We start from the raw sequence: 26492 nt of genomic DNA on the forward strand, positions 1-26492 counted from the left end.
CTTGTTGAGAATTTTTGCATCCATGTTCATCAAGGATATTGGTCTGTAATTCTCCTTTTTGGTGGGGTCTTTGTCTGGTTTTGGAATTAAGGTGATGCTGGCCTCATAGAACGAATTTGGAAGTACTCCATCTCTTTCTATCTTTCCAAACAGCTTTAGTAGAATAGGTATGGTTTCTTCTTTAAACGTTTGATAGAATTCCCCTGGGAAGCCATCTGGCCCTGGACTTCTGTGTCTTGGGAGGTTTTTGATGACTGCTTCAATTTCCTCCCTGGTTATTGGCCTGTTCAGGTTTTCTATTGCTTCCTGTTCCAGTTTTGGTAGTTTGTGGCTTTCCAGGAATGCGTCCATTTCTTCCAGATTGCCTAATTTATTGGCGTATAGCTGTTCATAATATGTTTTTAAAATCGTTTGTATTTCCTTGGTGTTGGTAGTGATCTCTCCTTTCTCATTCATGATTTTATTAATTTGAGTCCTCTCTCTCTTCTTTTTAATAAGGCTGGCTAATGGTTTATCTATCTTATTAATTCTTTCAAAGAACCAACTCCTGGTTCTGTTGATCTGTTCCACAGTTCTTCTGGTCTCGATTTCGTTGAGTTCTGCTCAAATCTTTATTAACTCTCTTCTTCTGCTGGGTATAGGATCCTTTTTTAAAATTTATTTTTATTTTTTTTAAAGATTTTATTTATTTACTCATAGAGACAGAGAGAGAGAGAGGCAGAGACACAGTCAGAGGGAGAAGCAGGCTCCATGCAGAGAGCCTGACGTGGGACTCGATCCAAGGTCTCCAGGATCACGCCCTGGGCTGCAGGCGGCGCTAAACCGCTGCGCCACCAGGGCTACCCTGCTGGGTGTAGGATCTATTTGCTGTTTTTTCTCTAGCTCCTTTATGTGTAAGGTTAGATTTTGTATTTGAGTTCTTTCCAGTTTTTGAATGGATGCTTGTATTGCGATGTATTTCCCCCTTAGGACTGCTTTTACTGCATCCCAAGGATTTTGAACGGTTGTATCTTCATTCTCATTAGTTTCCATGAATATTTTGATATACTGTGTTTTCTATACCATTCTATTTATCATATAAAAAGAGTTTACTTGTGACTTTTTTTTCCTGTGACCCCGAACCAGCACTAACTTGTTAGGTATGTCAGTGAGTTAGCCTAGAAGTGAACCTTCTAGTCCAGGCAAGATATCAGAAGATATCTGATATCTTGCCTGGACTGCAGATATCTTCAGATATCATGCTGTCCTAAAAGCTATTTAGAATTGTGTTTTATACATTGTTTATATTTAAATATTTGTAACTTTTCTAGAGATTATCCAAAAGTATGTCATTTAATATTTAAGTATTTGAGACTTTTCAGATATGTTGATCTTTTGCTGTATAAAAATCATCCCAAGATTTACCAAAATACAAACATTCTCAGTTTCTGTGAGTAAAGAATCTGAGAAGGACTTAGCTGGGTAGTTATGGCTTAGGATCTCTCATGAAGTTCTAGTCAAGATGTTAACCAGGACTGCCGGTCCCTGAAGGCTTGACTGGCTGCAGGATTGACTTCGATGCTGACTCATTCACACACCTCGAAAGTTAGTGCTAGTGTTTGGCTGGAGGTTTCAATTCCTCACTACAAGATCCTTTTGTTGGGTTGAGTGTCCTTATGACAGGACAGTTAGCTTTCCAGAATGAGTGATCAAAAAGAGAGCCAAGACAAAAATTACAGTTTATTATGTCTTTTATCACCTTCTTTGGAAATTTATGCACATTATTTCTACCATATATTAACCCCTTAAAGGGAATCACTAGTACAGCTCACACTCAAGGACAAAGGGAACTAAGGTCTTCACTTGAAGCAAGGAGTGTTAAAGAATTAGAGAACATTTTCAGAAAATTATACTAGAGTTATGATTATTTCTAATTCTGTTGTGGTCAGAGAATATATTCTGTAAGACTTAAATTTTTCAAATTTGAGACTTATTTTATGACCCAGCATGTGGTTATATCCTGATGAACATTCTTTATACATTTGGAAAGATTGTGTTGGCAGTTGGTGAGTGTAAATTGTGAAATGGTCAAATGTGTGCATAGTGCTTTTTTAGATCTATGTCCTTACTAATTTTTCCTCTAGTCATTTTATCAACTATTTAGGAGTATTAAAATCTCCATTTATGAGTATGGATTTATCTATTTTCCCTTTAGAAATTCCAACGTTTTTGCTTTATATATTTTGAAACTTTTTTTGATAACTACTAAATGTAGATGATAACTACTAAATGTAATCATCTACTACTACTAATGTAGATGATAACTACTAAATGTAGAAGAAATGATAGATTTAGAAAGTCATCAGTAGATGTTAAAACTAGTAGGAGAAAGTTTTATGAGAAAGGTATGTATAGACTCAAAATGTCTCCCCATAAATTACCTCTTAATTGCAAAAGGGAAAAGTAAAAACTTTGCAGGGAAGAAATCTGGCAGACACTATATTAACCAAATGATAAAGGCTAACATTACCAATACTAGAATAAACTTAAATCATTTGTCTGCTGTTATAACACACTGTGGAGGTCACAACATCACTTCTGTGATCTGATAAAATGCATGAATCTAATAATGAAGTAATATCACAAACACATAGTGAGGGACTTTCTGACAAATAACTGACCTGTACTCTTAAAAGATATTAAAGTTAAAAACAGGAAAAGGCTAAGAAACAATTTTAAATTTAAAGAAAACTAAGATAAAACTAAATGTAATGCTTGATTTTGAACTGAGTTTTCAAACCAAAAAAAGTTACAAAGGACATTATTGGAATAACTAATTCAATTTAAATATAGCTATGGATTAGATAATAGTACTACAAGAGTGTAAATTTCCAGTTATTTTCTTGAGACTGTAGTTATTTAAGAGAAGGTCTTTGTTCTTGGGAAATATACACTGACATAGTTAGGGATGATGGCATATGATATCTCCTAGTTACTCTCAAACTCACACACACATATACAAACAAAGAGACTGATAAAATAAATGTAATAATATAAACATTAGTGAATCTAATTAATATATGGAGTTACTTATACTATTTTTAACTTTTTAATAAATTTTATATTAAAATAAAGATGTACAGAACATCCTTAGTTGCCATTATCCTAAGTCCTATAAGTAGCTTACCATTGCTCTTAGAATAAAAACTAATTTGTTGAAATGGCCTAAGAAAAGACCCTCCCCGATGTAACCCATAGCTTGCCTTCCCCTACTTCTTTCTGTTCCATCATAGTGATCATATTTTAGACATTTACATCTTCAGAATCTTATGTCATAGTGTCTTTGCAAATGCTCTTCCCCTAACCCAGGTCTCTTATCTTTCCTAATTACCTCTCATGTGTGAGAAGATCACAGAATAAGAACACATAGAGGCTATTTAGAATTTGCTATAGCAATAGAGTCAGGTCACTTTCACTTATGCTTGGCAGAGACTCAAAAGCAGGCAAAGTATTAGCACAGCTTTATAGTGGAAAAAAAGAAAGGCTTCAAGCATGATCTAATTGGAGGTTGTTGGCATAGGGAAGCTGAAAGTAGGTTAATTAGTGAGACTTCATAAATGATTGTTTGGGGAACATATTTGACTTTTTCTGGTTGATCCTGAGATGGCAGCAGGAGTGACAATTATGGAAGTCATAGATTGAGTCCTGACTGGTCTGGATCTATTGCAGCAGAGGTGATGGTTTAGCACCTTGATTGCTGAAGAGGTTTTGGGAAGAGTTCTGTTGTCATACATTGTTTAGCCATTGACTGCATATTCAGTTTCAGTTTCCCCTTTGGGTTATTCTTTCACTCGTGAGAAGTTGACTAATTTAGGAGATGCTAGAGATCCAGATCTTTACCACTTAAGAATTGTTCAGTTGTTTCCAGAGTCAACTGTATTGTAAGATCTTCTGAATTTTGTTATTGTTGTGTCACCATGGTAATCATCTCATTAGAAATGGCTGCACAGAAGCATTTAGCACCCTGGGTAGAATGCACCAGAGAAGCATCATGAGCACTATGACAAAAACAAGCCTACTCTACCTTGTCTATTCCATTGATTCAAATATAGAGAGAAATATTTGCAATGGGTAGATGCCATTATTAGTAGCCAAGAAAAAAGTCTAAAGCAATGTCCATCATTACTTATACCAACAAATTGAGACTGATCTGTAGTCCATTTAGGAAGTGGCATCATTAATAACTTCTGCTAGAGTTAGTAATAAGGTTTTTTTTTTTTTTGCATTTATTCTTCTCTCTTTTTGTAATGATCTCTACTGTTGGCAACACTGCTATGATTGTTTACATAAATAATGAGTCAATAATTCCCCAGGTTGAATGCTTAAATAATCAAGTACAACCCCGTTTTGGAACTTGTGTTTGGGTTGGAATTTTCAGCCTTGGTGATTTAAGGAATGAAGGCTTCTGTGTACAGATAAGTCTTAGAATGTTCTTCTAAAAGTTCATAAGTATTAGTCTGGGGAAAACAGGACCAGGCATCCTGGCTATAAAGGAAGTAGTATCTGACTGTTCCATGAAGAACAAGGAAAAATAGTAGTTGTTAATCACATTAGGTAAGAGCCATGGTCTTATATTAGCTGTGTTTCATATTTTAATCTTTATTAGATTTTTCCTGGTGGCAAGAAATTGGCTTATTGCTCTGTGAGGGTTATTGAATTCAACTTATCCATGGTATGATCAAAAGACTGTAAAAATTCATTCTTTTTCTAAAAGAGAAGGACTATAGCAAAGACACGGATTGATTTTTTAAGGTCACTTGTCCATATCCGTACAAGTAGAAATGCAATCTGCTATAATTCTCTATAGTTTCATTTGATGAGGCTACAATTGCCCAGAAGTTTTTATAATTGGAGTCTGGTGATGAATGACCTATCCAGCAGTTGATAAATTGGCAATGACTACTGTCTGGAATAATCTGAGAAAAGCATTAGAAATCAGTATGTTCTGACCAAACCATTATAAAAAAGAAGAGAGAGAAAATGGGTCATTCTTGGTGGACAACAGTAAGAGATATTATAAAATGAGAAGAAGAATGATTATAAGCAAGCAGAGGAAAACCAAAGCAGGAATTAGAGGTCTTAGTCTGATGTCTTGAGTAGAAGCTGTCCACTATCTGAGATCGTTTGCTTGTTTCAAAGATCTTAGGTCATCTGTTTGTTTTCAAAGATCAGATGCTTCTAGAGGATCTCTGAGAATACTGAATTTGAATCCTCTATTGTAGTAATATTCCAATTGTATGGAGTTCTGAATTATTTTAGTTGTGAACCATGTGAATCAAGGATTGACTCTCTCGAGTTAACTGCTGTATTGTTGTTAACAGTACTTTCAACAGGGTTCAAGAGCATTTTTTTCTCTGATATCTTTTCAAGGAGATAAAATCTCATGGTTGAAGATCCTATAGAGGCCTTTTAGGAAGATGTGGGAGGGCAGCCTAAATCTGTTGGTAATAGGAATAAGTAAGTACATGAGTCCCTTGCAATTTTTTGCCATGTTTATGTGCAGCGGAGAAGACTTTAGTACCAGAGGTGAATTCCCTAAACACATGGTGTATTTATGATAAGACTTACAATTTCATGTGCTGTCTTGATATCTTTGAGCCTCTAGGGCCCTAAAGACCTAGCTATGCCTTCTGACAGATATGCCCTTCTGTGTAGTGGGAAAAGCCTTCCACTCAGCTAGTTCTTTATCAGCTGGACCAGCTGCAGACCATCCAGTCCTCAACTTAATGAGTTTCACCTCCCTGACAGCCTGTGAAATTATCTAAACAAGCCAATCATATCCTCCTGCAGGAAGCAAAAGTCATCTATCCTGCAAAACCTGCCTTCTGCAGCCTGTGGTGGTTCACTATGTTCACATGCACAGCCTTGATATGGTCCTACATGGAATTTGGTATTTTCCTTCTCCAGGTTTTAAGGATAGATGATTAATAAACTGCTGCAAATCTCATCTGTTCAGTGCCAAGTGTTATCTGTTAATCATCTCATACTATTTAGAGCAGAGGTTCTTTATTTTTTAACAATGGAGTGAATAGAAAGTGATCAGAATATGTGGGCCTTCTAGTTACCAGTTCATAAGGGGATAACTGCATGCCTGTGAGGGCCATTTTGGATATTGCAAGTAACTTTGCTAAGACAGTTCAAGGATTTTTGACTGTTTGCCTAATTTTAGTTTAAGGATGCTGTTGGTTTTTTTGATCTTTCCAGATTGTGGTTGATAAAGGTAGTATAGTTTTGGGTAAAGGTAAAATGTTGGAGTTCATTTATAATGGTTCCCATAAAGCATGAGCTTTAGTCATTTAGTATAAAATTTGGTATGCCTTAGATTGGAAACACAAAACCAATCAGAATTATAGTGATTTAAGGGTTATAGCCTTTGGACAAGAAATAGACAACAAGTGACTGAAACCTGTTTTGGAGGGTAGAAGCTGGATAAAATCCATCTGAAGGTATTTAAAGGGCTTTTGCAGAATCAAAGATATAAATTTTAAATTACAAATGTCATGGGATATAATGTGAAGCATGGCAACTATAGTTAATAATAGTGTATTTCATATCTGAAAGTTGCTGAGTTATCGCAAGAAAAAATTCTGTAACTAAGATGACACATGATAACTAGACTTACTCTGATGATCATTTTGCAATATATGTAAATATCAAATAATGTTGTATACCTGAAACTAAAAGAATGTTGTATGTCAGCTATGACTCGAAACAAAGAAACAAACAAGTTACCGGAAGTACAAATACAGTTAACAGTTCCTTAACTTGTTTAGTTTTGCCTGGCAAAAGCTTTGTTTCCAAAGCTTCCCAAAGTCATGTACTACTCCAAAAGCATACTTATTGTCTGTACACATGTTTACTCTGGTCCTCAGCTAGTTGGCAAGCTCTAGTAAGTGGACTACATTTTGCCATCTGGGCTGATTTTACCTCAGAGGTCTATGTTTTAAAGGAGACTTAAATTACTGATAGCAGAGCCTGCCTACTAAGCCCCTTCCCCACCCCCAATTTCAATTTTGAGGCATGATCCAATAACGAAAGAATACTAGGTCTGGATTTAGAATATAAGTCTCTAATCAATCTGAATAAGTAGCAGGAAGTTTCCTGATTGAGGTGAGATGATCATGAGGTTCCCTGACAATGGTAGGGGAATGGTGGGGTTCACATAGTGCAGCAGTGGATAGTATGTGAAAGAAAGTAGCACAATTTCATAAGAAGGTAGTTGCCTAGACGAAAGTGTTGTGTATTCATCAGTAGTGATGTCTAAATTGCGTGAAGGACCACTAGGTCAGGTGGGAAACCAAGAACTAGTTCAAAAGAAGCATCAACAAATATTATAGCAGAAGTTATTGCTCTAAGACAAGTTGCCTTTGCAATTGGGTAAAGAATGAGGCCACAGTGATGGGTTTTTGATGGTTTTCATGAGTAAAACCCTTAAGAGTTTGTCCAGTTGGTTCATGCACAAGTAGACAAAAAAGGGCTTTTAGTACTTAGGGATGTCTAGAGAAGGAGGCTGTTAAGATTTTTTAGGTTCTGGAAGATCTACTTACACTTGGGCTCCCAGAGTAGAGGGTCTCTTACTGAGGACTAGGCAACTAATAAAGAGGTATTTCAATCCCAGGAATATTTGGCTCCCACTGGTTACAATATCCAGTTAAACCTAGAAATCCTCTCAATTGTTGTTTTGCAAAATTTGGATATTCTCTGATCTTATTAGGAGAGGGTGATTTTCCACCTGAGATGGGTCATACCTGAAATAACAGATGGAATTTTGATATAATTTATCTTTTGAAACTTTGTCTTTTTTCTACTACAGCTAAGAACAAGCAAATGAAATCCTTTCTAGATTTTTTTTTTAATACAAAGCAGGAGATCCATTTACATATCAGCATTGAGTTACAAGGGAAATTTAGATAGCTTCTAAGTCTCAATTGAGGAACTGGGAAAATAGGAGGGGCTTCAGTGAATCCCATGACTAAGTATATGTTTGTCCTTTCTAGGTGAGGAGACAAAAGATGTTGATTCTTCTGTTCTAGGAGCACACAAAGTGAAGATCAGTTAACTGCAGTGATGTAAGTAGCTTCAGGTGGAATTGATGATCGATGTTTATTTGGGTTAGGTATTAGAAATTGAGGGATAATAATTTGGTTGATGGCCCTGAGATCTCAAAAAAAAAAAATCAGTTTCCTCATCCCTTTGGTTTCTGACAGAATGGGAATGTTATATGAGCTAGTGGGAAGTCTGAGAATACCTTAAAAATGTTTTGAGTATAGCTGACACACAGTGTTGCAGGTGTACAACATAGTGAATCAGCTTCTCTATACTTTTTGTTATGTTCACAAGTGTAGCTCCCATCTGTCACCACACAACATTATTACAGTACCACTGACTTTATCCTTAACCTGTGCCTTTTATTCCTGTGACCTGTTCATCTCATAACTGGAGATCTATATCTTCCACTATCCTTCACCCATTTTGCCCATCCCCCCACCTCCTCCCCTCTGGCAGCCATTGGTTTGTTTATAAGTCTGAATCTGCTTTTTGTTTGTTTGTTTATTCATTTTTTTAGACTCCACGTGAGTGAAATCCTATGGTATTTCTTTCTCGGTCTTATTTCATTCCACATAATACCCTCTAGGTACACACATGTTGTTGAAAATGGCAAAAATTCATAGTTAAAGCGATATAATATCCATTTTATATGTATACTGTGTCTTCCTTATCCATTCATCTTAAAATGGATGGATTTAGTTTGCTTCCATAACTTGGCTATTATGAACAATGCTGCAATAAACAAAGGGGTGCCTATATCTTTCCGAATTAGTGTTTTCATTTTCTTTGGGTAAATACTCAGGTATAAGGCCTTCAACTGAATGTGTGATCCTTCTTTTCTTCTGGCTTTAAGGAATATTGAAAATTTTAGGTGACAACTCGGTGGGATCTATATGAACTTCAATGGTTTCTTCTGTAATTAGTTATTCTATGTCAATGTAATTTTTAGCTGATAAAGTGAAACTTTTATTTTGGATATGCATCAAATGTAACAGAACAGGCAAAAATATATCCAGAACAGACACAACTTGATTTATAAGCGGGAGAGTTCTCTCGAACTCTAGAAGTTGGCCCTTTGGTATGCATTTAATAATACAATTCCATTTGCCAAACAAGTCTCACACTACTAAATTTGGTAGATGTGGTATCACTAAGCAGGGAGAAGTGTTTTTCTTTTTCTTTTTCTTTTTTTCTGAGAAGTGTTTTTCAATCAAGGTCTGCAGTGTTAGAGTTAAGAGCCGGGCAACAGAGAATAGTTGCTAACTATTTAGTATCTTTACTCCTAGGAAGAGACTGAATAAAGGTGTTAGGGTTTAATACAGAAAGAGGAGCACTTGTCTCTACTGGGAATTAATAAGGTTGACTATAATCACAGTTAATTCACTTTGAGTGTATTAGGATATTTTTTTTTTCTTCCTCAGAACACCCTCATTGATCTAAATGGAGGGGTTTTGTTTCATTTTGTTTTTTTCTTTTGTCAGAGAGAACAATATCTTTTTAGTGTCCCTTTTGTTTATAGTATCTACAAGTGTTCTTGTCAATAGATGGTTGGTTGGAAATTGAGCCATGTGTTAGATCTGCAGGACCAAAAGGTTATTTTGGGTGCTGTCTTATTTTTATTCTAAAGCCCTTTCAAAAGGTTCTCCCAGGTGTTGTATGTAAAGCACCATGCTGACCATAATATAAATAAGCAAATATAAAATGAACAAGACATCATCTCTGTTTTGTAGGACTTTAATATCTAAATAGATGCATTCTAAAGCTTAATTTGGGTTCAAATTTCTTTATTGAGCTTTTATAAATTCAAGGAAATACAGAGTAGATAGATTTGAACCTTGCTGGATTTTAAGCCATTCCAGTAAGCTTAAAAGGTGGGCAGGCCCAGTGATCAGAAATCAAACCACACATTTAATATAAACAAACATGTAATTCATATAAAACTACCTTAGTGGGACCATAATGTGCGCATGCTCAAATGCATCAGTGTTCTTTATTTTTTTTAACAAGGTACCTCATGCCTTGGCCTTCCTTTATTTCAGTGGTTCACATCCAGAGGTGATTTGCTTCCCAGAGGATATTTGGCAGTTTCTGGAAACAGTTTTGGTTATGCCGAATGTGAGTGGGGGTAGGGGTTGCTAGTGACACCTGGAAGGTAGAGGCCAGGGATTCTGTAATGCATAGGACACCCTCTTCCCAACAAATGAATTTTCCAGCCCAAAACATCGATAGTGCCGAGGTTAAAAAGCCTTCTTTATATAGAAAAGGTGATGGAATTCTGGAAACAAATCCCTCAATACCTATTTGCTGTCTATTTTTCAATGCCCAGAGGATAGTTTGTGTGTTATTCTCATCTCATGCAATTTAGAATGGCGGCTGGGCCGGGTGGGCTAGAAGGATCAGGGCGGTATGGGGTGGGAAGATGGAGATGACTTTAGCACTAATTTATTAACAGAGTGATTTAATTCTTTGAAATGGAGAAGAGCTACTCAGTAAGACCCAGGTTACCATGGTAGCACATGGCTTCAATCACTCATGATTAATTTCTAGCAATTAGAATGAAGGGTGAGCCTTCTCTTAAATCTCTTGTCAAGACGAAGAGGAACAGCATCAAGTGAATCATTTTAAGAAACAGAGTCTGACACAGTCAATTTTAAAACCTTTGGAATTTGTTTTAATCTCATGCCTGGATCAGAAATGGCAGCACTGTGACTGTACAGTATGAGAGCCCCCTTTCCATATGCTGATGATAAAATGGTCACTGCTGGCGTCGCCGGACCATCTGCTCCTGGAATTTCAGACTGTTAAGGTGAAATTGGCTTAGAGTCGCATCAAGGATACTAGAGACTATTTTTTCCTTTTTCATTCTATGAATGTGTTCTTCATGTTTATTGTTAGCTGCTGAAAGAGTAGAAAATATTTATGCTAAATATTCAATGCCTATTTGCTGTCTATATTTGTAACAGATTGTTGAACGCTAGTGTGTGTTTACATCTTTGGTGCAATGGGTAAGGTTATTTCCATTTTAAGATATTTTATTTGTTGTTCCAATTTTGCAACAACTCCAGAAATAAAACACCCACAGTCCACAACACCAATATCTCTTTAATCAAATGTATCCATTTTTAATATTCCAGTCCAGTGTTTTTTATACAAATACATTGTGGTGTACAATTTGGTGTTATTCTTTGGCACCTACTTCTTATAAGAAATTATTCTGTTTTTCCTTAGTTTTTATAATTATTACTTTACCCCTGAGGTTGTTCTGAAGCAGATTTTCTAAATTCTTTTTTTAAAAAAGATTTTATTTATTTATTCACAAGAGACACACACACACAGAGAGAGAGAGAGAGAGAGAGAGAGAGAGAAAGAGAGGCAGAGACACAGGCAGAGGGAGAAGCAGGCTCCATGCAGGGAGCCTGATATGAGACTCGATCCCAGGACCCCGGGATCATGCCCTGGGCCAAAGGTAGGCTCTAAACTGCTGAGCCACCCAGGGATCCCCTGATTTTCTAAATGCTTCAGGAGAAATGAAATCTTTGTCTGAGAACATACTCTTTGCTACAAGTTTTGCTAACTGGTTCCTCTCTCCTGAGTGAGGGCAGACCCATTCTGGTGCTGTATCCTGTAGTACCTCTTACCCCTGCACATTCTACCAATATCATCTATGGGGACCAGAGAAAATGGTTTTTGTTAAACATACTTTATATAAGCTCTATAGTTTCTTAGAAACAAATATGTACTGAATATTCTGTAGCAGGCCCTCTGCTCTTCTTTTTTTAAATATTTTATTTATTTATTCATGAGAGACTCAGAGAGAGACAGAGAGGCAGAGACACAGGCAGAGGGAGAAGCAGGCTCCAGGCAGGGAACCTGACATGGGACTCGATCCTGGGTCTCCAGAATCACGCCCTGGACTAAAGGTGGCGCTAAACCACTGAGCCACCTGGACAAGAAGTAAACAACAGAGGAGTGCATGATTCCAACTGTTTTCCTCACACATCAGTGTGATAATGTTAGGAGTGGGGGAGATAAGCAGTGTGCTTTGGGACAATGCAAGAGGAGCACCTAACAGCAGATGGTTAGAAGATTGAAGGAGCAATCCTTCACCTTGTTCTCAGAAGCTGGAAAAGGTCATAGTAACTATGGGTCTGAACCTTCAGGACCTGCCCTCACTTTTCACTCTATTCTAATTATACCATTGGCAAATAGAATGTATTTGGGGTTTTCCTTTTGTTACATTCCTGCCACTTGCAAAATTGCTCCTTCAGTTTCTCATCATCCCAAGTCCTTAGAAAAGGCCAAAGATTTAGTGTTCTCATTATAGAAAGGTTTCTGATAAAGAACATGGCCTAACATTTTGATGATTAAATGTAATGAACTTATTGGAGATTCACAAGTAACAAAATATTGTTAATTCAAACTTTATTAGTTTATTTTTTTAAAGATTTTATTTATTTGAGAGAGAGCATAGAGGGAGAGTAAGAAGGAGAAGCAGACTCCCCACTGAGCAGAGAGCCTGATGCGGAGCTCAGTGTGGGGCCAGTCCTAGGACCCTGGGATCATGACCTGAGCAGAAGGCAGACACTTAACTGACTGAACCACTCAGGCGCCCTGCATACTCAACTCTAAGTGTGCAGCTGAAAGGGCCATAAACAGAACAGGTCTTATGGAAATCCTCCAAAGACTGGAGTATTATAAATATTTAGAATTCTTGGTTTTTCTGTCATTAAAGTGTATCCATAAGACTCTAGAGCAGATGTGTCTGGTGCCCCAGGTATAGTCCTTCAATCGCCTGTGATTTCAGCCACAGCATCTGTTTATATTAACTTCATGCTAACAGCATCCCATCTTGGGCACTTGGTGCACTTTCATGCTTGCTGCTGCATAGCCTTCTTGAAGTCTACTTCTCCTCCCCTGTCTTATTCTCCCTGCATCCTCACTTTTCTTTTCTGAGATCAACTCTCTCTATAACCACTCCTCTTGCCAAAAACCTATGGCACCAAGTTTTAGTCCCAGGCTCTGCTTTCAGAAGGAACACAAACCAAGATGGCTTTCAACCTGGAATTTCATTGTTTGCCTACATTTTCCCCCAGATTTTATTTATTCATTTGAGAGAGAGAGAGATGAGAGAGAGGCGCAGAGGGAGAGGGAGAAGTAGATTCCCCACTAAGTAGAAAGCCCAATAGGGGACTCAATCCCAGGACCCAGAGATCATGACCTGAGCCGGACACAGACACTTAACCATCTGAGCCACCCAGGTGCCCCTGTTTGCCTGCTTGTATGAAAGCAGTGAAATTATAAAATTATTTAATGTGTTTAGGTTCAGAATTTTTCTTAGCTTCAGACTGGCCTTATCAAATTTATCTAATTGTATAAGTTGTTGATATGCTAGACTTGGTACTTAATATAATTCTTAGGAAGAAAAACTGTTATGTTATTTCTTACCATGCCTCACCACAGACTTTTGCTCTCTTAGTTGGAGACAGGGGGCTGATTTTAGCTAGGACTTTCATGAACTAAAATCATCTGGGTTTTTTTTAAGTGGAAATAGTGAAGTGATGCTCATTAAATTTGACACTTTATAGTAAGTGATTCTCTGCCTGACCAGATGCCCTTCATAAGGCAACTGCACTGTTAGGATTTATGGTAATAGATTCAAGTGAATGTTCACACACCATTCTCTAGGGATAATATGAACTCTGTCTGAAGTTCAAAGGCTATATAATCCTCAATACAAAGTTGGAATTTCTAAGCCTTCTTCCTAATAGGTCTATCTGCCCTTGCTGGTCTTTAAGTAAAAAGGAAACATAAAAAGTTTCTTATGTGGTCATAGTATGTTATTTTTAATCGGGGACATGTTTGAGCCTGAACTCTGTGATGTATAAATGAAATCGCACTTCTTTGCCCTTCACTTCTCTAGAGGGCCCTTTCTTTTTGCATGTTTCCCATATAATTTAATTGCTAGGGGTTCCCAGTTCCACCAGAAGCTCAGGGAAGTTCCACATTAGACTAGTTAGTGTATCTAATCAGTTCTGACATGTTTATATGATACTTTTAAAGTGCTTGGAGACTGTAAAATATTATTGCCTAAGGTCCCATTTAGATGGTTACACTCTAGGCCCTGGAATGACTAAAATTCAGTAGAATTTAACCTGAAGTTTCCATGCCATGCTATTCTATCTATTATGCACCATGAGTTGGAAAGTACTGCACAGCATAACTGAGTATGAGTTAAGGATAGATTTTATTGGGGAGGCGGAATGGAAATTCTTATAAATTAAGAATAAGTAGGAGAAAAAGAAAAGGGAAGTCCCCCTCTACAACCCCCATCCCCGCATCATTTCACAGTGAGACATTTGAGTCTAGGACTCAATGGGTGTTGATTTGTACGTCTGTCCCATGAGATGAAGCTTTCTTACTCCAACAATCAATCCTGTGCAAGCAGAATAGCAACCTTGTTGGAGAGTGGATAGACAGCTTGATGTAAGAAGTTTGGGTTTTGAAGTACAGACTTTTACAGTCGACCATAGCTATACAACACCTGGAGACCTTGAGGCCTATGGGAAATTATAATCACCTGTGTGAGAGGAGAAGACCCAGGCCTGCGGAAAGCTGAGTGGCTAGATCCCCTCAGTTTGGAATCAGGGACAATCCAGGTTCTGTTAGCCCTTTGTCCAGGCCATTTAGGGTCTCTTAAAGGGTGACACTTAGACAATTTTGTTTTATCAGGCTTTTCAGGAAAGCTAGATCAAAGAAGAGAAAACGGGTCTGCCTCTAACTGGAAAGGTGTTTTTCCTTACCAAGCAGTGGTTAGGGCACCCATATAGCTAACTAGTTCAGCTTAATCAATCTTGGCAACCACCATGGTGAAAACTGTCATAATTATATTGTCATAACTAGTTTTGTATGGTCCTACTTCAACTAATGTCTGTCTGAAGTCTGTTTTGTCTGTAACTACTAACAGATATTTCAGCTTTTTCTTTTTTTCCTGGTAGTATTTGCATAACCTATCTCTACACCCTTTGCCTTTTAATCTATCTATGCCTTTGTGGGTTTCTTATAAAGAGTATATGGCTTGGTCTTGCTTTTTAAATTCAATATAGCAAGATTTTTTTTTTTTATAATTGGTGTGTTTAGACCATTCACATTTGGAGTAATTATTGACATGTTTGAATTAAAATATACCATATTGCCAGCTGTTTTGCTATTTTCTATTCCATCTGTTTTTCTCTCTCTCTCTTTTTTTGTCCTGTCTTGGGAACTGAGCATTTTTTACAATTCAGCTTTATTAGCTCATAATTTAGTCTCTTTTTGAAATTAATTTTAGTGGTTGCCATAGGTTTTATAATACACATTTTAATTAATCTGAGTCTACCTTCTTTTTTTTAAGATTTTATTTATTTATTCATGACAGACACAGAGAGAGAGAGAGAGAGAGAGAGAGAGAGGCAGAAACACAGGTAGAGGGAGAAGCAGGCTCCATGCAGGGAGCCTGATGTGGGACTCGATCCCAGGTCTCCAGGATCATACCCCAGGCTGAAGGCTGCACCAAACCACTGGGCCACTGGGGCTGCCCTGAGTCTACCTTCAAATAATATAATTCCCCTTCAGTTATAAGGAATTTATAACAGTATATTCCCAATTCTTCCCTCTCATTCTTTATGCTATTGTTGTACAGGTATTACTTTTATGTATTTATAACCACACAATACATTGTTACTCTTTCAGGCAGTTATTTTTTAGAGCAATTGTATGTTTTAAAAGATTTTTATTTTATGCCATCTCATTCCCCTTATAATGTTCTTCATTTCTTTGTGAAGATCCACTCTTCTGACTGATCCAAGTTCTTTTGCTTGAAGAAATTCTTTTAAAATTTTTCTTAGAGTAAGTCTGTTATCAATAAATTCCTTTAGTCTTTATTTCATTAAGCTTTTATTTATCATTTTTGAAATATATATTTTTGCTGGTCTAGAATCATGAGTTCACAGATTTTTTTTTTCTTTAAAAGCACCTGAAAGAGCCTCCATTGTCTTTTTGATTACATGGTTGCTGACAATAAATGCACTGTAATCCTTATTCCCCTGTAGGAAATATGTTTTTGTTTTATGTTTGCTTTCAAGGTTATCTCTTTGTCTTTGGTTTTTACAAGTTTTTATAGGCGATCTGAGCTTCTTAGATTCCTAGTTTGATGTAATGGCCAAAAATCTTCCAAAATTATGACATATTTCTTCAAATATTTCTCCTGATCTGTTCTCTCTCTGTTCTTTATGGAATTTCAAGTGCATATATGTTTAGATCTTTTGATATTGTTCCACAGCTCTTGACTGTTCTGTTCAGTTTTATTTAAATTTCTTATTTTCCTTTCCCTTTTTTTATTTTAGTATGAGTAGTTTCTAATAACTTCAGTCTCACAGATTCTTTGCTGATTCTTGTCATGAGCCTTCAAAAGGCATTATCTCTGTCAATTTCTTTTTCATTTTTAGTAATTCCATTTGATTCTATCTTAGATCTCATCACCCTGCTTAATCTGATATTACATATTATCTTCCTTTTTAGGTAGACCTTTCAACATATTAATTATAGTTACTTTACATTCCTTGTTTGATAGTTTCAAAATTTGTGTCCTATCTGAAGCATGTTTTGATTATTACTTTGTTTCTCTTGCCTTTATATTATGTATCATAATTTTTTGAAAGCTGGACATCTTAAATAAGGAAGTAGATCCTGAGAAAAATGTATTTTATGCCTGAAGATGAGTATACCTTACCTTTTGCTAAACCTTGTGGCTTGTATTAATCTAGACAGTAGTTATTTGGGGTTTGAAGTTTAAATTATTATGGTGATCACAGACTTCACATTTTCTAGTGATACTACTTTGGGTTGAGGGTGTGGGGTGCTTGATACAAGATTGTTTTCTCAGTATCTTCTTACCCTATATGTCTTTCCTTTGTGCTGTGCTCTCTTGATAGCTTTCCATCTGTATTCTGTTGTTATTTTTACTTTTATTTTATTTTTACTAGCCTGCTGGTAGAGAATACAATAGGCAGGTACTTCTCTGGTGCTCTGATTAAGCCTTGTCTCCTGCAATCCTTGTGTCCTTGTATTTCAGGAGCCTTGCCTTCATAAATATTCCTAACTCCCTTTGAGCTCCAGTCCTGGGTCTAGCATGTATTTCTGTCCCTTCTCCAATGGTTGAGATTTTCCTTTTTTCTTGAAGTTCTGCTAACTTCAGTGGGCTTCTACCAGTTGCCTATTATAGTTTTTGTTGCCCTTTGCCTTATAGATTAAGTCTTTTGTACCACAGGAGAAATGGGAGAATTGGTCTGGGAGATGTTTAATCAATGGTTAATCAACCAGCACCAGGATAGAAACTGTCTCAGAATTCTTTCACATTTTCTCTTTGTATATTTTATGGTATTCATGGAAAGTAAGCCTACAAGTGAGTGAATGTTAATCCTCTCATGTCTGCTTCATACACTTACTGTTACCTATAACTAGCCTTTAGTGATCCATTTAAAATTTTACCTGAATTTTTCTTCCTGGACTATATGGTGTTTGTACATATCTGCCTCCCAGTGAATAAATACTAAGGTCCTGTTTCTCCTGTACATGTTTTTCTTTCTCCAGTTTTTGCTTAGTTTTATCTGTGACATTAGTTATTTAATGTGATCAACAAGTTGTTTATTAGCAGTTTGTCCAGTTTTTTTTTTTGAGAGTTTTTTGGTACCCTGTTTATTTCTTTTTTAATAATAAATTTATTTTTTATTGGTGTTCAATTTACCAACATACAGAATAACACCCAGTGCTCATCCCGTCAAGTGCCCCACTCAGTGCCCGTCACCCATTCACCCCCACCCCCCCGCCCTCTTCTCCTTCCATCACCCCTAGTTCGTTTCTCAGAGTTCGGAGTCTTTATGTTCTGTCTCCCTTTCTGATATTTCCCACTTCTTCTTCCTTCCCTTATATTCCCTTTCACTATTATTTATATTCCCCAAATGAATGAGAACATACAATGTTTGTCCTTCTCCGACTGACTTACTTCACTCAGCATAATACCTTCCAGTTCCATCCACGTTGAAGCAAATGGTGGGTATTTGTCGTTTCTAATAGCTGAGTAATATTCCATTGTATACATAAACCACATCTTCTTTATCCATTCATCTTTCGATGGTTATAAGTGTAGGAGCAATGCTCTCTCCAGCTGTCCATATCTCTGAGTTGAAACTGGAAACACCAATGTCTGTTGGAAAGTTGCACTTAAAGGTTGCCCAAATTCATGTTTTGGAAGACTCAACACAGAAAAGATATTATGCAGTTACTATTATCTAGCATCTGATAAGGGAGGCGCTCAAGTGGCTCAGTCAGTTAAGCATTCAACTCTTGGTTTTGGCTCAGTCATTACCTCAGGATGGTGAGATCAAACCCTGCATCCATCTCTACACTCAGCATGGAGTCTGCTTGGGATTCTCTCTCTTCCTCTCTGTCTGCCCTTTCCTTTTCACTAAATAACTAAATAAAATTCTTTAAAAAATACCAGTAAGGATATTTTAGACATAGATAAGCTTGTTCTAAAATTTGTATGGACTAACAAGAGACTTAGATAAGCTAAAACAATTTTGAAAAAGAATAAAGAAGCAATTACCCTATGCAATGTTAATGCTTACTATATAGTTACATTATTATAGGAAATGTGGTATTGGCAGACAGACACACAGATAAATGAACAGAATAGAGAACTCAGAAATACACCCACACAAATATTCCCAACTTATTACTTATTTTTTACCAACACAAAAAAGCAATTCAATAGAGTATTAGTAGACTTTTTCAACAAATGGTACTGGAGCAATTGAATATCCATTGATGGGGAAAAGAACCTTTTCTATGACATACTTCACATAAAAATTAACTCAAAATGCATCATGGACTAAAATATAAAACTAAAAATTTATTTTAAAAAATAATCTTTAGGTCCTAGGACTAGTGAAATAATTTTATATATGACAACAAAGAACAATCCACTAAGGAAAAATTGACAAATTGGACCTCATCAAAGTACGACTTTTTGTTCTATGAAAGAAATGGTGAAGAGGATGAGGAAATAAGGTATAGACTAAAGGAAATGTTTTCAAATCACATATCCAACAAAGATCTTTATATAGGTTATTAAAAGAATTCTCAAAAGTCAACAGTAAGAAAGCAATTCTATTAAGTTGGGTAGAATGCATAAGCAGACATTTCATTTGGGGGCATACAAACAAGTAAGTACATAAAAAGGTGTTGAACATTATCAGCCATTAAGGATATGTAAATTAAAATCACAAGTGTCACTACACACTAAATGCCTAAAATGAAACAGCTCTTAGAATGCCTAAAATAATGAATAATGATACCAAATGATGTCAAATACAAGAATTTGTAGAAACTGGATCAATTATATGTTACCGATGGAAATGTAAAATTGTACAGTTATTGTATAAAATATTTTGGCAGTTTCTTATAAAACTAAATATGCACTTACCATATGACACAAAAATTGTACTTCTGAGCATTTGTCTCAAGTGAAAACTTATGTTCACACTAAACCCTGTATTTGAATGTTCATAGCATCTTTATTCATAATAACCAAATACCAATGGCAAGGAATGGATTATTGATATATGCAACAACTTGGATCAATCTCCAGGAGATTATGCTGAATGAAAAAGCCAGTCTCAAAAGGTAACATATTGTGTGATTCTATTCATATGCCATAGAAATTATAAAATTATGGGAGGTGGAGAACATGTTAGTGATTCCCAGGTTGATAGGAATGGGGGAATGGGAGGTTGGCATGACCTAAAGAATAGCATGACAGAGCATTATGTGGTGGAACAATTTTGTATCTTAATTTTGGTGGGTGCATACAACCATACATGTGATAAAATTGCACTGATCTATACACAGTGCCTATAGAACTGGCACAATGAGTGCCTGTAGAACTGTTGAAATGTGAATAAAATTGGTGGATTGTGCTATTGTCAGTATCCTGGTTTTGATATTGCACAAAAGGCATGCAAGGTGTTGATAATGTGAGAAGTTAGATTAAGGATACCGAGGATGTCTTTGTACTTTTTTTTTGAAATTTCCTATGAATCTATAATTATTTCAAAGTTAAAACTTTAAAAAAAGACCCATAAAGACTCTTTGGATTATTATTTTGCTTTCCATCTGGTGTCATATATAATCATGAACTAGGTAACCTAAAATTTCATTTGCATTGTAAAGCTACAAAGACTCAAAGATGGGGTAGGTTAAGTTATAGTCTTATGACACATCTTACATCAAGGAAAATTCTATGAATAATCAAGAAATATAGGAAATTCAAAAGAAATATTCCTGAAGGGCTAATTGTTAGATTTGACTACTTTAGCCAAAAGCAGTCTTTAATGATAGCTAAATACATCTATTTTGAAATCTAGCTCTGGGATTATAAATGTGTTAGATACTTTGTAAACTAAGAAGCTGCCTAGAATTCATAGGGGGGAAAGGGACTGATTAAAAAAACAAAGAAGTCAAACATTTAAAAATATGTTGATAATTCATAAAAAGTAGATAAGATATAATTCCACTTAACTAATATATTCCACTTAGTTTTGTGTTCCTGATAATCTCTAAAATTGTCTCTCCAGATAGACTGAAAATTTATTGAGGGCCTTTCCATAGCTTTTAGATATACTCCACATGGACTAAAATACTGACACCCACATTCATTAGGATCTTGCTAAAAAACTGATATATTCATTCATTGCTGAATGTAATTTTCTTAACTATGAAACTATTACTGGTATTCTAGTTGCACAGATAAGAAAACCGAGGCTCAGAGAGTTTAGATACTTTACCCAGTGTCACACAGCTACTAAGCTGATTCAGGATTCAAGCACAAGTCTGATTCAAAAGAGAATGTTCTTTTTACTGTCACATTACCTTTCTTCTTTCACTTCAGAACCCTTTACAGTACTGTTTAGATAGAACATCTAATTGAAAATGATTGAACACTCACAGTGTAGTGTGAGTGTTAGTGCAGGCTAAGGTTCCTTTCCTATTTGTGAAAGGACTAGTGCTGAGCAGTGACTCAGAATCAGCAGGGAAAGGAATACTAAAGGTAAGTGATGATCTTTGTAGGCAAGAGTTTCCACTGTGTTACTGCATGGGTATGACATCAACTTTCTAACTGAACTGTGTGATCAAATTAATCTTTGTGACAGGTTCTCACTAACTGAGGTAACTAAATTGTCATTTCAGCAGGATCACTTACCTGGCAATGTGATGGGCACACTCTTGGTGCCCTAGTACCACCCTTCCCAAGTGTAGACCCATTCATAGGTATCTACACCCCTGACAGTTGGCTATTCCACTGGAATATCTGTTGTATGTATATTTCAGAATAACACTTTTAGCATATGCCTGTTTCTCCCATAAAAAGTGTTGCATATTCATGGCCTTGAATGAAGAATGATTAGTTGAAAAGAACCAAGAAAATAAAGCACTGAACTTACACTATTCAATTCAGTAAATATTAAGGGCCTGAATATGTGCCAGGTGCAGTACTATAATTTAAAGTTTGCCAAAGACATTTGTGGATCCTTTACTCAAAGAATTTATTTTCTTCTCACCAAGGTGTTATTTTCTCTCTTCTCCTTCTCATTTTCCTTCAATTCTCCCCCAGGTCCTTCTTTGTGTCTTGTTACAGTCTTGTTTTAAAGTGTATTTTGTTTGATGTAAGTATTGCTACCCCAGCTTTCCTTTCACTTCCATTCGTATAATAAATGTTTTTCCATCCTTTCACTTTCAATCCACACGTGTCTTAGGTCTGAAATGAGTATCTTTTAGGCAGCATATAGATGAGTCTTACTTTTTTTTTATCCATTCTGTCACTATATATTTTGATTACAGCAATATAATTGATCAGTGTAATAGAGTAATTATTGATAAATATGTATTTATTGTCATATTGCTACTTGTTTCATGGTTGTTTTTGTAGTTCTCTATTGCTTTTTTCTCTTGTTCTCCACTTATTGCATGCTGGCTTTCTTTAGCGATATGCTTGGGTTCCTTTCTCTTTATTTTTTGCATATCTATTACCAATTTTTGATTTGTGGTTACCTTTTGGTTTATATATAACATGTTATGTATATATAGCAGTCTATATTAAGTTTAAACCTATTTCAGAAGCACTAAATTTTTACTCCCCCATCATGTTTTAGGTTTTGTGGTGTCATACTTTACATCCTTTTATTTTGTGAATCTCTTGACTGATTTTCATAGATATACTTAATTTTACCGCTTTTGTGCTTCCTGGTTTTTCTTATTTCTGCTTATGGTCTTTTCTTTCCATTCAAAAAATGCCATTTAACATTTTTTTGTAAGGCTGGTTCAGCAGTCATGAATTCCTTTAACTTATTTATCTGTGAAATTCTTTATCTCTCCTTCTGTTTTAAATGATAGCCTTGCTGGATAGAGACTCTTGGTTGCAGATTTTTTTTTTCTTTCAGCACTTTGAATATATCATGCCACTCTCAACTGGTCTGCAGTTTTTGCTGAAAAATCAGCTGATAACTTTCTAGGTGTTTCCTTTGTATGTAACTTTTCTTTTGCTGACTTCAAAATTCTCTTTATCGCTACTTTTTGTTGTTTTAATTATTATGTGTCTTGGTATGGATCTCCTTGGGTTGTTTTGTTGGGGATTCTTTGTGCTTCTTGGATCTGAATTTGTGTTTCCTTCCCCAGACTTGGGAAGTTTTCAGGTATTATTTCTTCAAATAAATTTTCTTCCCCCTTTTCTCTCTTTTCTCTTTTTTGAATCCCTATAATGCAAATGTTATTACTTGATGGGGTTCCTGTAGTCTCTGAATCTATGTTTCTTTTTTAATTATTTTTGTCTCTGTTGTTCAGATTGATTGCTTTTCATTACTCCACCTTTTAGGTTGCTGATCCAGTTTTCCATTTCCTCCATTCTGCTATTTATTCCATCTGGTATATTTTTAATTTTAGTTATTGAGTTCTTCATCTCTGGGTTTTTTTTTTTTTTTATGTTTTCTCCTTGTTGAGGGTTTCACTGAGGTCCTTCACTATTTTTTCAAGTCTGCTAAGTACCTTTATGGCCATTACTTTAAATTTATTGTCAAACATGTTACCTATCCTTGTTTGTTTATGCTCTTGCTGTGATTTCCTTTTATTCTTTCATTTGGGACATGTTATTTGCCTCTTCATTTTGTCTAACTCTCTTTGTCTGTTTCTATGTGTTAGAAAACTCAGCCAAATCACTTACTCTTTAAAGTAGTAGCATTAAGAAGAAGAGGTTTTCTAGTGCCCTTTAGTGCAATGTCCCTTTTTCACCAGAACCTGGCACTTCAGGGATGTCTCCTATATGTTGCATGTGCCTTACTTACTGTTGTAGTTGAGTCGTATTTGCTTCCAGTCCAGTTGTATGCAGTAGCTCCCTTTGCCTTTGTGGATAGGGTTTAGTTCCTGTGTTGTTAGTGAGCAGTCTGGGCCCACCTTGGTTTGAGTTGAGTCAGATCAGGCATCTGCCAGAACAGCAAGGTGGTCTCCCTGGGCCATCCCTTAGAAGCTTTCATTGCTGTGCAGGGTCTGCAGTAAGACCAGAGGTTTTCACTGCCCCCCACCTCACACACACACACACACACACACACACACACACACACCAGCTCCCTGCTGGGGCTTTAGTGGGATTGGTGTGTAGATTGTCTCTCCCTCTCTGGGGCAGGAGTCACTTTGGAGTGGCACTTATACCTCTCAGGGCCACATGCACACTGCCAGACTTGTGGCACTGCTTTGGATGGGCTCTGGCCAAGGCCATATTGGAGGGGTAGGTCCATAGGAAATTGCAGAGGCAGGGAGCAGGGTACCAGCTAGGTCTGTGTCGGTTTGCTACAAGAGGGGGCCTGCAGCTACCTGAGAAAACTCCTGCCCAGGCTGGGATGGACAGGGTATGTTCTCTAGAATGTAGGAGCAGTGTTCATTGTGAGGAAGCTAGGTGGAAGGTGTTCACACTGTGCTGGTTTCTGCAGGTATCCATTTATCTAGGCTGGCAAGTAGGGGAGGGCAGCCATGTTCACCAACTCTTTATTCTGGAGAAGTGTCCCAAAGATTCTTGCCCCTCCAGCTCATGCCTTGAGATTAATATATAGATCTTCTTCCCATATATCCCAGAAATTTTTTAAACTGCTGCTTCTATGCTATTTCTCAGTAGGGCTGTTTGTTGTGCTTTTTAAGGGTAAGGACTCAGTTTTCTGTTGCCTCTACCTCTCCTAGAGCCAAGATTGCTGATTTTTAAAGTTCCAGGTGTTAAGCCTCACTGTTTGAAGTTAGGCTTCTCTGGTTTTCAAAGACAAATGTTTTGGCAATTTGTCTTCAAATGTGGGGTCGGTCCTTCATGCCTACGGTATCTGGTATGGGGTCTTCTTCTCTCCCCTCTCTGGGCCTATAATATCCCTCCCTTCTGCAGACAGCCTTAAGGGTCTATTTGGCTCCCTATTATGTCTCTGCTTTTCTTACACTCTTAGTTGTGGCCTCTTCTCTATGTTTAGCTCTGGAGTCTTTTCTGCCAGTCTTTGTGTCATTTTCTGGGTCATTTACATGGATGTGGATGTTACTTCGGTGTATCTGTGAGACAAGGTGAGCCTAGAATCTTCCTACTCAGCCATTTTTCCTAGAAGTCTCATATAATCTTCTTTGGTGAAGAGTCTGATCATAATATCTGCCCATAATATGATTGAATTGTTTGTTTTCTTTTGGATTTTTGACAGTTCTTTATATATTTTTGAATATAGCTTCTTATTCAGATATGTGATTTCCAAAAATTACCTTTTAATTCTTTTCAATTTCTTTCTTTTTAAGATTTTATTCATTTATTCATGAGAGACACAGAGACAGAGAAGAGACAGGCAGAGGGAGAAGCAGGCTCACTGCAGGGAACCCAATACAGGACTCCATCTCAGGATCCCCAGATCATGACCTGAGCCAAAGGCAGATGATCAACTACTGAGCCACCCAGGCACTGTCTTTTCAATTTCTTAATGGTGTTTTTCAACTGTTTCATTTTCAAAATGTTGTTGTTGTTGTTTTTACTCTAGTAAGATCCAAACTAAGTGCTTTTATTTTATTGTATCTAAAATGTTACCCTCAAACCCAAGGTCACAAGTGTTTCCCTATGTTCTCATCTAGAATTTATACTTTAAAATTTTATATTTATGCATGTAATCCATTTTGAGGTAATTGTTTAAGGTATGAGTATACATTAAAGGTTTTCCAGATTTTTGTATATTATGTCTAATTGGTCTGGTAAAATTGTTGAAAGCATGATTTTTAATCTTTTCCATTAAGACAAGTATCAATTAAATTACTTTTGTACTTTTGTCAAAAACAAATTGACAATATTTGTGTCTCTATTTTTAGACTGTGTTCTTCTCCATTGATACATGTATTTCTAAACTTTCATCAACACCACACCCACTTGATTGCTGTAAGTTCTTTGTTAACCTTGACATTCATTATAATGAATCATCCCATAATGTTCTTGTTTTCATATTTGTATTAACTATTCTAGTTTCTTTGCTTTTCTGAACAGATTTTAAGTCAGCTTGTTGATGTCTACAAAAGATAAAAACTTTGCGGGGATTTTGATCAGAATTCCATTTGATATATTCTCAAATTGGGGAGAATCATGTATTAATATTGAGACTTCTAATTCATGAATATGATACATTTTTCCATTTCATTGGAAAATCTTCTATTTCTTTAATGTATAGTATTCAGCATATAAATTGTGTACACATATTATTAGATTTATACCTAAGTAGTTAATTTTATTTGGTGTTTTATTGCCAAATATTAACTTCTATCCACTTGGTAGTATTTAAAATTTATTCCAATTTTCTATTGCAGCTGCATAGGAGTATGACTTTGTATCCTGTATTCTTACTAAATTTACTTATAGATTCTAGGGAGTTTATTGTAGATTCTTTGGAATTTTCCAAGTAGAAAATCATTTATCTAAAAATAAAGAGACTTCTTTTTTCTGTTTTCAATCCATATGCCTTTTGTTTAATTTTCTTGTCTTGTGGCTCTACCAGGACTATCCTTATGGTGTTGAAGATTGCTGAGAACATTCATGCCCTTTCCTGAACTTACTTTTAATTTATACCATATTTTCGGCATTATTGTTATGTATCTTACTTTTATATATGCTCTAAAAATGCAATATATTGTTGCCTTAGATGTCTTTTAAAGCAGTTTAAAATTAGAAAATATTGTTTTTATTTTGATGTCCATGTCAACTGTCGCTGAGTGAGTGTTTTTGTAGATCTAAATTCCTACCTGGTATAATTTTCCTGCTAGCT

General features: G+C 36.3%; 1 long non-coding RNA gene across 1 annotated transcript; it reads left to right on the forward strand.

Moving 5' to 3' along the window:
- The first annotated feature begins 8036 nt into the window (after positions 1–8036).
- Positions 8037–25885, forward strand: LOC144320119 (uncharacterized). Its single transcript, XR_013385702.1, has 3 exons — positions 8037–8108; positions 19696–19809; positions 24991–25885. It is a non-coding gene; the product is annotated as an uncharacterized LOC144320119 (long non-coding RNA).
- Positions 25886–26492: the final 607 nt, after the last annotated feature.

Source organism: Canis aureus, chromosome 9 (genome assembly GCF_053574225.1).
Source record: "Canis aureus isolate CA01 chromosome 9, VMU_Caureus_v.1.0, whole genome shotgun sequence".
In the NCBI taxonomy this organism is placed as follows: Eukaryota; Metazoa; Chordata; class Mammalia; order Carnivora; family Canidae; genus Canis; species Canis aureus.